The 12,164-nt window shown below is 34.4% G+C and overlaps 1 pseudogene; it reads left to right on the top strand.

Annotated features, from left to right (window-relative positions):
• Window positions 1-667: 667 nt before the first annotated feature.
• LOC124989182 (39S ribosomal protein L47, mitochondrial-like) overlaps window positions 668-12,164 on the top strand; it is a 38,915-nt pseudogene continuing 27,418 nt past the window's right edge.

Raw genomic sequence — 12,164 nt, 5'->3', positions numbered from 1 at the left:
TCACACATGCTAGGCAAGCACTCTATCACTGAGCGACAACCCCAGCCCACTCTTTTTTCTTAAGTGAAATCTTTTTTTCTTTTTAAAGAGAAGGAAGGGACTGGGATGTAGCTCAGTGGTGGAGTACTTGCTTACCACGTGCGAAGCTCTGGATTTGATGCCTACACAGCTCCCTCCCTCGCCAAAAAGAGAACGAAGATGGCGAACACGTAGCCTTAAATCCTAACATTTGTCATTATGTAGAACTGGAACATGGACATGTATTATTTATCTCATCTGTGCTGTCCTAAAGTGTCTCTCTGTTATTGAAGATACAATAACTCTTAGAGACCCTGAATTTGACCTGGGGCTTCTTATCTGGCTTTATGGATTCTATGAGGTCATCAATCTTCATCCCATGTTGGATGCAGAAGGAGAGAAGAAGCACTGCTGGGGGCTTTCTCCATTTGATTCAATACTCTTGGGAACAGGAAATTGGTGCTATGGTGAAGGGGGCAGACCCTGGCACTGGACTGCCAGGTTTGAATATTAGTACAATCATTTCCAGGTTGAGTAACTCAGGCCAATTGTACTACAGTGCCCCCAAATAACTTCCCACTCTTATAAGAGGATGATATTGACCTTGAGTTTGGCCATGTGGGCTCTGGCCAGTGGCATGTGAGTAAACATGGTATACATCCAGCAAGTAGCTTCAAGAGCTATCGTGAGTTTCCACCGTCTCCTTGTTCTTTCCCTCTACAGAGAAAAGGATATGTTCTCCTTCAGCTTATGACCTGGAATAAGAAGATTCAAGAAAAGAGCTAAGGAAAGTGATGTGCAGTCACCAAATTACAATACAACTAACAAATGAGTATTCATTGGTATAAGCTACTGGAATGTGGGGGTTGTTTGTTATCACAGTATCACCCAGTAAAAACGATTACAATGGGCTTCAGTTTCTTCATCTAGCAAATGAAACTAAAAATATTACTCATTTCGTAAGACATGGAGGACTGAATGAAGAAAGAAGAACAGTACATGGCCTCATAGAAGTTAGATATCATATATAAAATAAAATAAAAATAGTACAAATGAAGGTAGGCAGGGTGTATTGTGCCTATAAGTCCTAACTACTTGGGAAGTTGAGGTAGGAGAACCTCTTGAGTCCAGGAGTTCAAGACTGGTCAGGGCTACATAGCAGACCCTGTCTCCAAAAATAATTTTAAAAGTCTAAATGCATATGCAGCAATAGTAAGAGATTACATTTATTAAGTGAATAGATTATTAGAGTCTAAGGATGTTTTACTCATGATTTTAATTATACAGTATCATTTTAGAGTATTGACATTCTTTTTTTTCTTTTTTGGTACCCGGGATTAAACACAAAGGCCCTTAACCACTGAGCCATATCTCCAGCCCCATTTAAAAATTTTTTTTAAAATTTATTTTGGGTCTGGGTCTTCTAAATTGCTTAGGGCCTCACTCAGTTGCTGAGTCTGGTCTTGAACTTGTGATCCTCCTGTCTTAGGAGTCTCTGGGATTATAGGCATGCACCACCATGCCTGGCTAAAGTATTGACATTCTTGTTTTATAAAATGGGCCCAAAAGTCTCCTAATTTAGTGATTCTCAAATCATCTGTGGGTAAAGCCTGGTTCTTTTTACTTTTTACTCTTAATCAGTCATGAATTAATACATTTGGAAAATACAAATAAAAGTGAGTTATTAGAAATCAAATTAAATGATCAAATTTAAAAAGACATAAAATACAATTTTAATTTGCATTATTAGACTCAATAGACATAAAATTCTATATTAATTCATATCTTTGGTATAAATGTAACGCTGAAAATTAAAAACTGTCCTCATTTCATGAAAATATGCACGTAGACAACTTATATAGAAAATAACTCTTTTACTTAAACTTTTTGTCACTTCATAATTATAACTGAACAAAAATATGAGTAAAAGAAATATCTCAAATATTAAACAAAATACTTGAAACTCCACACAGTTTTTTCATGTCACAAATTTGCTTCTTACTTGTTAACTAATCTAATCTTTTTAATTTTGAAAACAACCCCTGTTAAAGAAACTAATCTCACAGAACTCTGTTGATAGGAACTGCAGAAAGGATTTTAAAGCAATCATAGCCATCTTGGATATTTGTTTGAACTTTATTCAAAATGAAGTAATGGTATTATATGTTAAGAATTTATATTATATCAGAAGTCAAATCCAACAGTTTACTCTGTAGAATTATACATTTAAATTTTTAATGAAAAAGTTCTAAATGTACCACTTTGGGATTACAGTTGGCAAACTAACTGAACATATGAAGTTGTAACAAGGTCTGGCTGAGCAAATTGGTAGGCCTGTTCATGTAGTAAGTTTAGGAAGGGACTCATCCTGTGATTTTGGTATTTTTCTGTTTTGTTTTTGTTTTGTTTTTCAGTCCTGGGGATTGAACCCAGGGATTTTCTACCACTGAGCTACATCCCCAGCCCTTTATATTTTATTTTGTTTTGAGACAGGTTCTCACTAAATTGCTGTGACTGACCTCAAATTTAGGACTCTTCTCCAAAATCACTGAGATCACAGACCTGCTCAACCACACCAGCTCATCATGTGATTTAAAGAACACCTAAGCTGTTCTATGCTTTATTAATTGAGGTGAGCCAACCAATTCTACATGAATGGTTAAGCAGCTTTCTGAACCCTGATGTTCAATTCAGAATTTGTAATATGACAAATAAGTTTGCTTCTTACTTGTTAACTTATCTGATCTTTTTAATTTTGATTGATAGACCAGCAATAAGGAATGTGCCATTGACACTGTTCTGTGAAACATACCTTAAAAAGCACTGTGCTAGCTATGCTACCTTGCAGGTGGCAGGAACAGATTTCAATTCCAGGTCTGACTGACTGGCCTCCTTTATTGTATATGATCCTTTCTCTATTGAAGGTTGTTTATCTGTAAGCAGATCATCCAAGTTATGGATTATTTTTGTCCTACTGCCTACACCGTCTAGTAGTAATACTATCTGGCTAATAGTAGGCTGGAACCAGACATAGAATGAAAATTCATTATGTCTAGATAGAAGATTGATAGACAGGCAGACAATATACATATAAATTACATATATTATGTGTAAACGTGCATATACATTACATATATAACATGTATTACACAATATACATGTATACACATGTATGTGTATGTACATATATACATACATATCTTAATGATAGAAATAAAATTTAAGGTGTCTTCTGGAACTCTACATACATCCATAATAGATTAGTCAGTGGCAGGCCAACCAAGTCTAGCTTGATGATGACATTCAAATATTTATTGGCAACCTGTTTTAAATAAGCTCAAGTTATAACTTAATTTCCAGCAAGGGAGAAAAATGAAGCTTCTTAATGGAAATTTTGACCCATACGTGATTCTAGAAATAAACCTGCCAATATAGGTAGAAGAATTTGGGTAGAACCAAAATGTTTAAAACTTAGTTCATTACCCATGATTAGGCATAAGACATTGTTTTTAAAATGTCAGTTCGATTTACTCTGAATCCTTTTGGAAATTTCAAGGTTTCTTCATTACAAATATAAAATCATTGAATTTAAATAAAAATTTCATTTCTCATTCAACATGTACTTCTATAAGTCAAGGAAGTTTGCTTATTAGTTTGATTTGGCCTTTTATTTCCCAGCTAATATAATTATTATAAAGCTACACATAAATGTAAATATTTTTGTTGCCTGATTGAAATTATAAAACTTCAGTCCATTTTAAATTTTGATTTTCTTTAAACATCAAGTTATATGGGGATCTTGCCTGCACTACTAAAATGCTTAAAGCATTAAATATTTTTAGCCTGTAATCATAGAATATGTTTGAAGAACTTATTGATTACCTTTTCCTTTTTTCTCGGTCATAGAAATAAACAGGTACTACAGGCAAAATTTAAGTTCCACTTCCTTGAATAAATAGTTCCCTTCACTCTCTTTGTCCTGGGAGCTAACACACAGCATAAAGATAAGCAGAAATACTTTATTCATTAAAAAAAGAGATTCGTATGTTACAAATATGAAATCTAGAATTGCCTCCTGCACACCACATCTAATTTCGGTAACTGGGAAACTCAGCTTTCTCAAGGTGAGCTGGAAAGTCTGTCAGAAGGCAGTCTTTTTTTCTCATGGACCTTAAAGGTTTTGCTCATGTAACTCCTTAACCAACTCTGAAAACTTTATAGCCTTTCAAATATTTTTGTTTTCTTATATTCGCCCTCGTAATTTTTTTTAATGCAGAGTTTATAATATCCATACACTGAGAACAGTGGCATTTTAAATAAAATTTTAGCATTTTTATCTTTGTATACAAATGTTGCAGATAAATAGTTAATAGTCACATATGTGTATACACATACATACATACTTGTGTTCTTTTCCTTAACTGTAGTATATTTAAAATTTTTCATTTTTCTCTTTCATCACACATTTTCATTTTACTCCTTCATGATAATATATATATTTATGATACATTTTATGCTACAAAGTTTTTATTAGCCTATAACACTTTCTGCACTTAATTTGAAATGATCAAAGTTTGTGAACATAAGGATCTAGGTGTTAAAACATTCCATCTGGATTGAGTTATTAACATTATTATTAGTGTATAATCTATCAAAATAATATTCGTGGAAGCTTTAATAGATATGCATTAAACCTAAAAAACTTGGAAATTCATCTTCTCATGAGAGAAAAGGGACTGAATCTATGTGTGAATATTACTTGCTACTGAAATTGTGATATATTCATTTTTATAAATATAAGCACTAAGAAGCAAAGTTCACCTAAATACGTAGATGAAACTGGATGGAATTTATTGTGGCTCTGTTAGTCAATTCTTTGAACTCCTTCTGAGTTATATAACAAAAATTCCATAGCAATCTATCATCAAAAACTAGTTTTTAATAATCTATTGGTTAAGAACTCCTTTAGATTTTCATCTGTTTTTAATGAAAAATATTAAAAAGGAAAACTCTCAAATAAGGGATTGTTAGCTAATCATTTAGGTTGTTCAGTTTCTTAATATTGTTACCAATGCTATATTTGAAATTGCCCCATTCTGCTTTTATTGACCCCTCAAAAGTTTTGTTTTTTTTTAACAAGGAGAATATGATATGGTAAAATTCAACTCAAAATATTAAGTCATTTGTTTTTCTTTTATAAAGCGTGAGAAGAGATATTGTAAAAAGAGATATGGAAAACACAGAAGACAAGCAGTTTTTGAAGTGTATACATTCAGTACATGAAAGTTGAAAACTGGAAATTGCTTTTCTTAAGTCTCAATCCCATGTGGACCTTGGACACATTCCAAGTGCTCCCAGGTATACATAAACCCATGCTGACAACTGTATGCTCTATTGTCAAGATAGTAATTCTCTTCTGGGACAGGCTGTTATGGTTTAGATGTAGTGTCCCCCAGAAGCTCACATGTGAGACAATGCAGGAAGGTTCAGAGGAGAAATGATTGGGTTGTGAGAGTTTTAAACCAATCAGCGAATTAATCCCTAATGGAAGTGATAGGGTGTGGCCAGAGGAGGTGGGAATTGGGGCGTGGCTATGGTGTATATATTTTGTATTTGGAGAGTGGAGTCTCTGTTTCCTGATGATGTGAGCTGCTTCCCTCTGCCATGCTCTTCCACCATGATGTTCAGCCTCACCTCGAGCCCCAAGGAATGGAGCCAGCGTTCTAAAGGACTAAGACCTCTGAAAACATGATCCCTGAAATAAACCTTTCCTCCTCTATAATTGTGCTGGTCAGATCATTTAGTAACAGTAGTGAAGAAAGCTGACTAAAACATTCTTAACCTAATCAGTAAATTAGTCCCAGATGATATTAACCAAATGGTACCTGGAGGCAGGTGGGGTGTGCCTGGAGGAACTGGTTCAGTGGGGGCCTGGCTGTGGAGTATACATTTGTATCTGGCCAGTGGAGTCCCTCTGCTTCCTGATCATCATGTGAGCTGGTTCCCTCTGCCATACTCTTCCACCATGATGTCCTGCCTCACCTCAAGTCCTGAGGAATGGAGCGAGCTGCCTATGAACTAAGACCTCTGAAACCATGAGCCCTCAAATACTTTTGCTTCCCTAAAATTGTTCTGGTCAGAACCTTTAGTCATAGCAGTGAGAAAAGCTGACTAAAACACTGGTAGAGGGGATTTTGCTTTACAAGTTTACCACAGTGTACTTCCCAATCAACGGACTATTCAATAATTATTGTGCGTGAAAAGAAAGCTCTTAGCTAACTTTAAAAATATAAATGATTATGTTTTTGCCAAGAGACAAAAAAAAAAAAAAAAGATTTCTAAAATTACCTTTTCTCCTACCCAGTTTAATCAAACCAAATTCTTCTCTTAACTCCAGAGATATTGAACTGTAAAGGCCTGATGGAAAGTTCCAGAGAAAACCTTTCCTGAATCCCAGGCTTCACTGAGTTCCCCTCTTTGGGCACCAATAAACGATATTAAAATTATTTTCTCATCTGTCTTCTTCAACAAACTATGAAGTTCCTGAGGGTAAAAGTATCATGGCATATTCATCTTGGACACCTCCCCAATTCTTACACAATACTTGATAAATAGAGTGCCCAATAAATATGAACCATGCTAAATGAGAGGGAAGTAATTATATTTGCATGGTGTAATATGAGACATATAAGCAAAACTCCTTTGCCATGAAATATTAGCTTTCAAAGTCATTCTTAAATCCTTTGATAAATCCCTGTGCATCTCCTAGAATCCTAATATTAAAAAATGAAATATGACTAAGATTTAGTTGGGAAAATAATAGCAGAGAGGAGAGAAGTTGTTTCTTACAATGGGAACACACTCTGCTGCAGGAACGTTGTAAAAGCATGGCACTGGCAGAGCTTCCATGGGAGGGAATGTTCCAGAAGGAGGATGAAGAGTTTGATCCAGGCATGATCATCAGGGTCAAGTGTAGGATTTGGACTTTGATTCTAAGCACAATAAGTAACCATTAGAAAGTATTAAGCAAAATGCTGACATCACTTGATTTAGTTATTAAAAGATGACTCTGGCAGAGACTTCTCCATCTACTAAATCCAGACTAGGCTAATTACACCAACTCTCCCAATAAAAACAATCAGAACTTCCAGAAAAATTATTTTTTAAAAAATCTTTAAAGCATTGAAAAGCCAAAAGTAAGCAAGGAACTTCCAGGCCAAAATCAAATAAAAGACAGGAAGCCTGTAAGATCCAAGAAACCAAATAAATACCAAGCAGATAAATCATCAGACCACACTTAGATATATTACAGTAAAGCTGCGCACAGAGCACCAAAATCAAAGAAAAGCAATTTTAATCCAATCAAAAACAAAAGATAGTGTATCGGTTTTCTAGAACTGTCATTAAAAAATGGTTACAAATTGGGTGGCCTTAATTTATTCTTGCATAATTCTGGAGGCCAAAAGTCTAAAATATTAACAACAACAACAATGAGGGAGGATCTTGTGTCTGCCTACGTCCTAGCTCCTGGTGGCTGCCCACGTTCTTGCCATTTCTTGATATGCAGGTGCACCCCTCCCATCTCCCAAGTGACGTCTCTGTGTCTCCTCTCTTCTTCTTAAGGATATGAGCCACTGGATTTAAGCCCACTCTAAATACAGCAAAATTTAATCCTGAGTTCTTTAGCTAATTACATTGTCAAAGACCCTGTTTCCTGACTGGGACTGTACTCAGTGGTGGAGCACTTGTGTAGAATGTACAAGGCCCTGTGTTTGATGCACACTACCATTAAAAAAACAAAAACAAAAACAAAAACTCTCCAAGATCTTATTTTCAAATAAAAGAAATAAGAGCACCTTCTGAAGTTCCAGATACACATGAATTTTGGAACAATAATATTCAACTTCCTGTAGCTTTCCTTCTGTCCCCCACATTCATGTTCCTACCATGTGAAAAATACATTAACCCTTCCCTAAATCCCTCAAAATCTCAATCCATTTCAGCATCACCTGTAAATTCTACATTTCATCAACATTTTAAAGTCTCAGAGATATTATCATCTAAATAAGAGATGAGTGAGATGCTAGGTATGATCTGTTCCAGAGCAAAATTTCTCTTTCCCTTGCGAATCTGAGAATTAAAAAAGTAAATTATCTGCTTTTTAAATACAATGGTAAGCCAGGCATAGGATAGACCTTGTCATTCCAAAAGGAAAAAGCTGGAAGAATAAAGGGGCCGCAGGTCCCAAGCAACCTCCCAGCAGGGCAAAAACTACTGACTCTCAAGACCTGAGAGTAATCCTTGTGGCTCATTCCACTCTCTCCACCTGTAAAGACCCTGGAGCCCACTTCTATAGCTGCTGTTACTATACCCAGTTTTGCTTCCAGGATCTTTCTTCTTTCCAGGATATTTCTTTCTTTTCTTTTCTTTTTTCTTTCTTTCTTTCTTTCTTTCTTTCTTTCTTTCTTTCTTTCTTTCTTTCTTTCTTTCTTTCTTTCTTTCTTTCTTTCTTTTTCTTTTTTTTTCCTTAAGGGGTATTACATGTCTATAGCTGAGCAATTCTATCAGCTATTTCCTGCCCATAGAATCTTGATGTCAACACCCTTCTTTAATTTTATTAAGCCTCTGTCCCTGTCAGTCTAAACTTGCAATATTTCTGTAGATATAACATTCTCAAGAACCTGTGATTTTCCCATGTATTTCAGGGAGGTTTATACCATTAAATGTGAGTATTTTCCACAGGTCCTCCCTGGGTAATCTCATTTCTATTTTTGGTTTCCACTGAGATTTTCAACTGGGTGATTCTCACACCTAATCTCTAGCAAAAGGTTTCCAGCCACACATTGTTTAGTCCAGCACATGTTTTAGCTTTTTTTTTTTTTTTTTTTTTTTTTTTTTTTTTTTTTGCAATATGAATAGGATGAGAATTCTTCAAATCATATAATATGCTGGCTCCTTGCTGCTTAACAGTTCTTTCCTCAATTGATCTCTTTCCTGTCACATTTTACAATAGACAACAAGCAAGTAGACTGTCTCTTCCACACTGTGATGGGAAATCTCCTTAGCTAAATGTCCTAATTCATCACTTGCAGGTTCTGCTTTCTTGCCAATCAAGATGCTTCAACATCTTCTCAATACTTTATAAGAAGGGTTGACTTTCCTCCAAGTCCAATAACATGTCCTTCTTTTCCCTCTAATATCTCACCAGAAGCATCTTTAACATTCCTATTTTTACCATTTCTTCAAAGCAACCTGTGACTTTTTAATCAAGCACCTTAAAATTTTACTAGTCTCTACCTGTTATGCAAACTAAAGCCACTCTGCATTTTTAGATATCTGCTTACAGTAGTTTAGAATATCTGTTTACGTATGTTACAGTAACACCTTACTTCCCAGTACCAAAATCTGTATCAGTTTCCTGAGTTGCTGTAACAATTACATACACTGTGGGGCTTAAATGACAGAAATTTGCTCTTTCACATTACTGAAAGCCAGAAGTCTGAAATAAAGTTGTCCATTCTATCTGGAGGCATCGAGGGAAAATCTTTGTCATGCCTTGCCTAGCCAGTGGTGGTCGTTGACAATACTTGGCATTCCTTGGTTTATAGCTGCATTACTCCAATCTCTGCTTCCTGCTCAACATTACATCCTCCCCTCTCTCTTTCTGTGTTCTCTCCCCTTCTGGGAGAAAAAGTCACTGGTTTAGGGTCTACTCTAAATTCAGAATGATTTTGTCTTCAGATCTTTAATAAATTATATTTGCAAAGATCCTCTTTCTAAGTAGGGTCAGATTTTGAGGTCCTGGATAGACACAAAATTTCAATGAACCCCATATAGATACATTACTTTCAAAAGAGGTACATTAGATTGGTTTTCAATAGTTATAAGAGAAGTTTAAAAATAGTGAATGAAAAAAAAATAGTGAATGATATTTTCAATATACTGAAAGAAATTGACTTCTAACCTAAGCTTAGTAATAATATATATTTTCAAAAAGGTCAAAAATTATTTTCAGGAAACACAGTTTGCTTAATTATATGAAAATAAAACGACTGAGGGCAATTTGCCCATTATTTGTAGAAGAGTCTCAGCCATGCTGAAGGTTTCTGGGTGGTTACTAACTCTGAAGGCCCCTGCTTAACAAGGGTTGCAGGTTTTCTCTTAGTTTGCTAGGAACGTACGAAATGTCACATCCTTTCACCAGCATAGATTACTTAATACCACATTGTCAAGGAAAAGACTAGAAGGATTTTTGATGACCCAAAGAATTGGGGAGAAGAAAAAGTAAAATCTGGAGCTGCATGGACTTGTCAGAAAATAAGAGACAAAAGTAACAAAGATTTACATAAACTTTGGTATGTCCTAGTTAGTGTCCTTCTAACTCTCAAGCAGGAGGCCAAGAGGCAGAGACAACGCCAAGTGCTTAGAAAAGGTGGTTGATTCCGTGGTGCATTAGATAAAGTTGTCCAGGAAAGAGAAGATGCACTGAGGCTTCTTCAGACTGGTCAGGAAAAACTAGTCCTGGTGCTTGGAGAAGCGACATCTTGGAAGACTCTTCTGGCACAAGATCAAACAGTGGCCTATACTTTGGTTCCTAAAGAAATAATACAACAAGATACAAGTCTTTGTAATGCCTTATATGGATCATTGTCTCAGATTGAGACTTGAGAAACAAGCCCACATCAAAAAAAGAAAGCAAACTTTAGAGAAAAAGAAAGAAAAATGTCTTCACGAAAAGTTTCTGGATCTTTCTGAAGCTCAGAAGTCAAGTTTCATCTCCGACCTGTTAATTAACCATTTGTTTTTCTTGCATTATAGTCTGTATACAAAATAAATATATGTTAAGTGGTTTATAAAGGGAAAAAAAGTTATTTTCAGATAATTACACAATAAGTTAGCTGCCAACAGATGTTCACTAAAGAAAATTCTAAAGAATTTTCCTTTAGCAAGAAGGAAAGTAAGCCTGGATATTAAAGAGAATGAAAAGTGTAGAAAATGTGAAAATAGATGAGTCTCTAAATGAATATTTACAGTACAATATAGTAGTAATCATAGAATTTTTTAAAAGGTAAAGTTAAAATTGATAATATCTAAAATATGTGAATTATATGTGAATTAGAGGTTTATTTAGGAAATATATCCTAAAGATATTATAAAAAGTAAACGTAGTGATTACTTTTAGACTTTGTTGATTCTTAAGGAAGTTTAAGTTTAAGAAAAGTTCAAGTTTTTCAGAGTAACTATTGAAAGAAGATTAAAAATGTATCAATTCAAACAGGAAATAAAAATAATATATGGTAACTTATACACACACAATCCAAAAGAATACAGTGAAAAAATAAAAATAGAATAGAATAGGTGGAGCAAATAGTACAAAATAAGAGACTAAATTTGCATCAGGTATATCTACAGTATTTCTATTAATTTATTTAATAGACTAAATGAGCCAGATAAAGACAGAGATTGTTAGAAAGAATAAAAAATACAATTGCATAATACTTGTTACAAATACAACTTCAATATAGAAAATAGAAAATGAAGGGATACAAAAGAAATACCATGGAAATGCTCACACATCCAATTTTTGGGCAAAATGTATGATAATAGAAAAAAGAATTATTGTATATTGACTAAGGTTTCACTTAAAAGGAAAATAAAATATTGTCATTTTATTTTCTCTTCATATAATAATACAGCTTCAAACACTATTATTCAAAATTCTAATTGAAATGAAAAAAAGAAAATAGAGAAATCAATTATAGTTAGTGACTTTAACATACTTCTCTGAGCAACTGATAAAGAAACAAGTACTATTATATAAATAAGATTATATGAGTTGAAATTTATAAGATTATAGTTCTTGAAAAATAATAAAATTGGTTTAAGAGACAAAGTAAACCATTGTAGGATATGCAGTCTTTTAAAGAACAAATGAGACATTTAAAAAAAATGACCATAAATTGAGTGAGTTTTATCACATCTCAAAAGGCTGGAGTATTATGAAGCACATTTTCTGATCACATCAAATTAAATATGGCATTAATTTTTTAAAGGTAGTTGAAATAATTCCATGCCTATAAATTAAAAAGTGCACTTCTAACTTACCCATGGGTCATTTCTAATTGACTCTTGTGGAATACAGTTAA

This window comes from Sciurus carolinensis, chromosome 7 (genome assembly GCF_902686445.1).
Source record: "Sciurus carolinensis chromosome 7, mSciCar1.2, whole genome shotgun sequence".
Lineage (NCBI taxonomy): Eukaryota > Metazoa > Chordata > Mammalia > Rodentia > Sciuridae > Sciurus > Sciurus carolinensis.
Note: the sequence above shows the minus strand (reverse complement) of the source record. Positions and strands in the feature narration are given on the sequence as shown.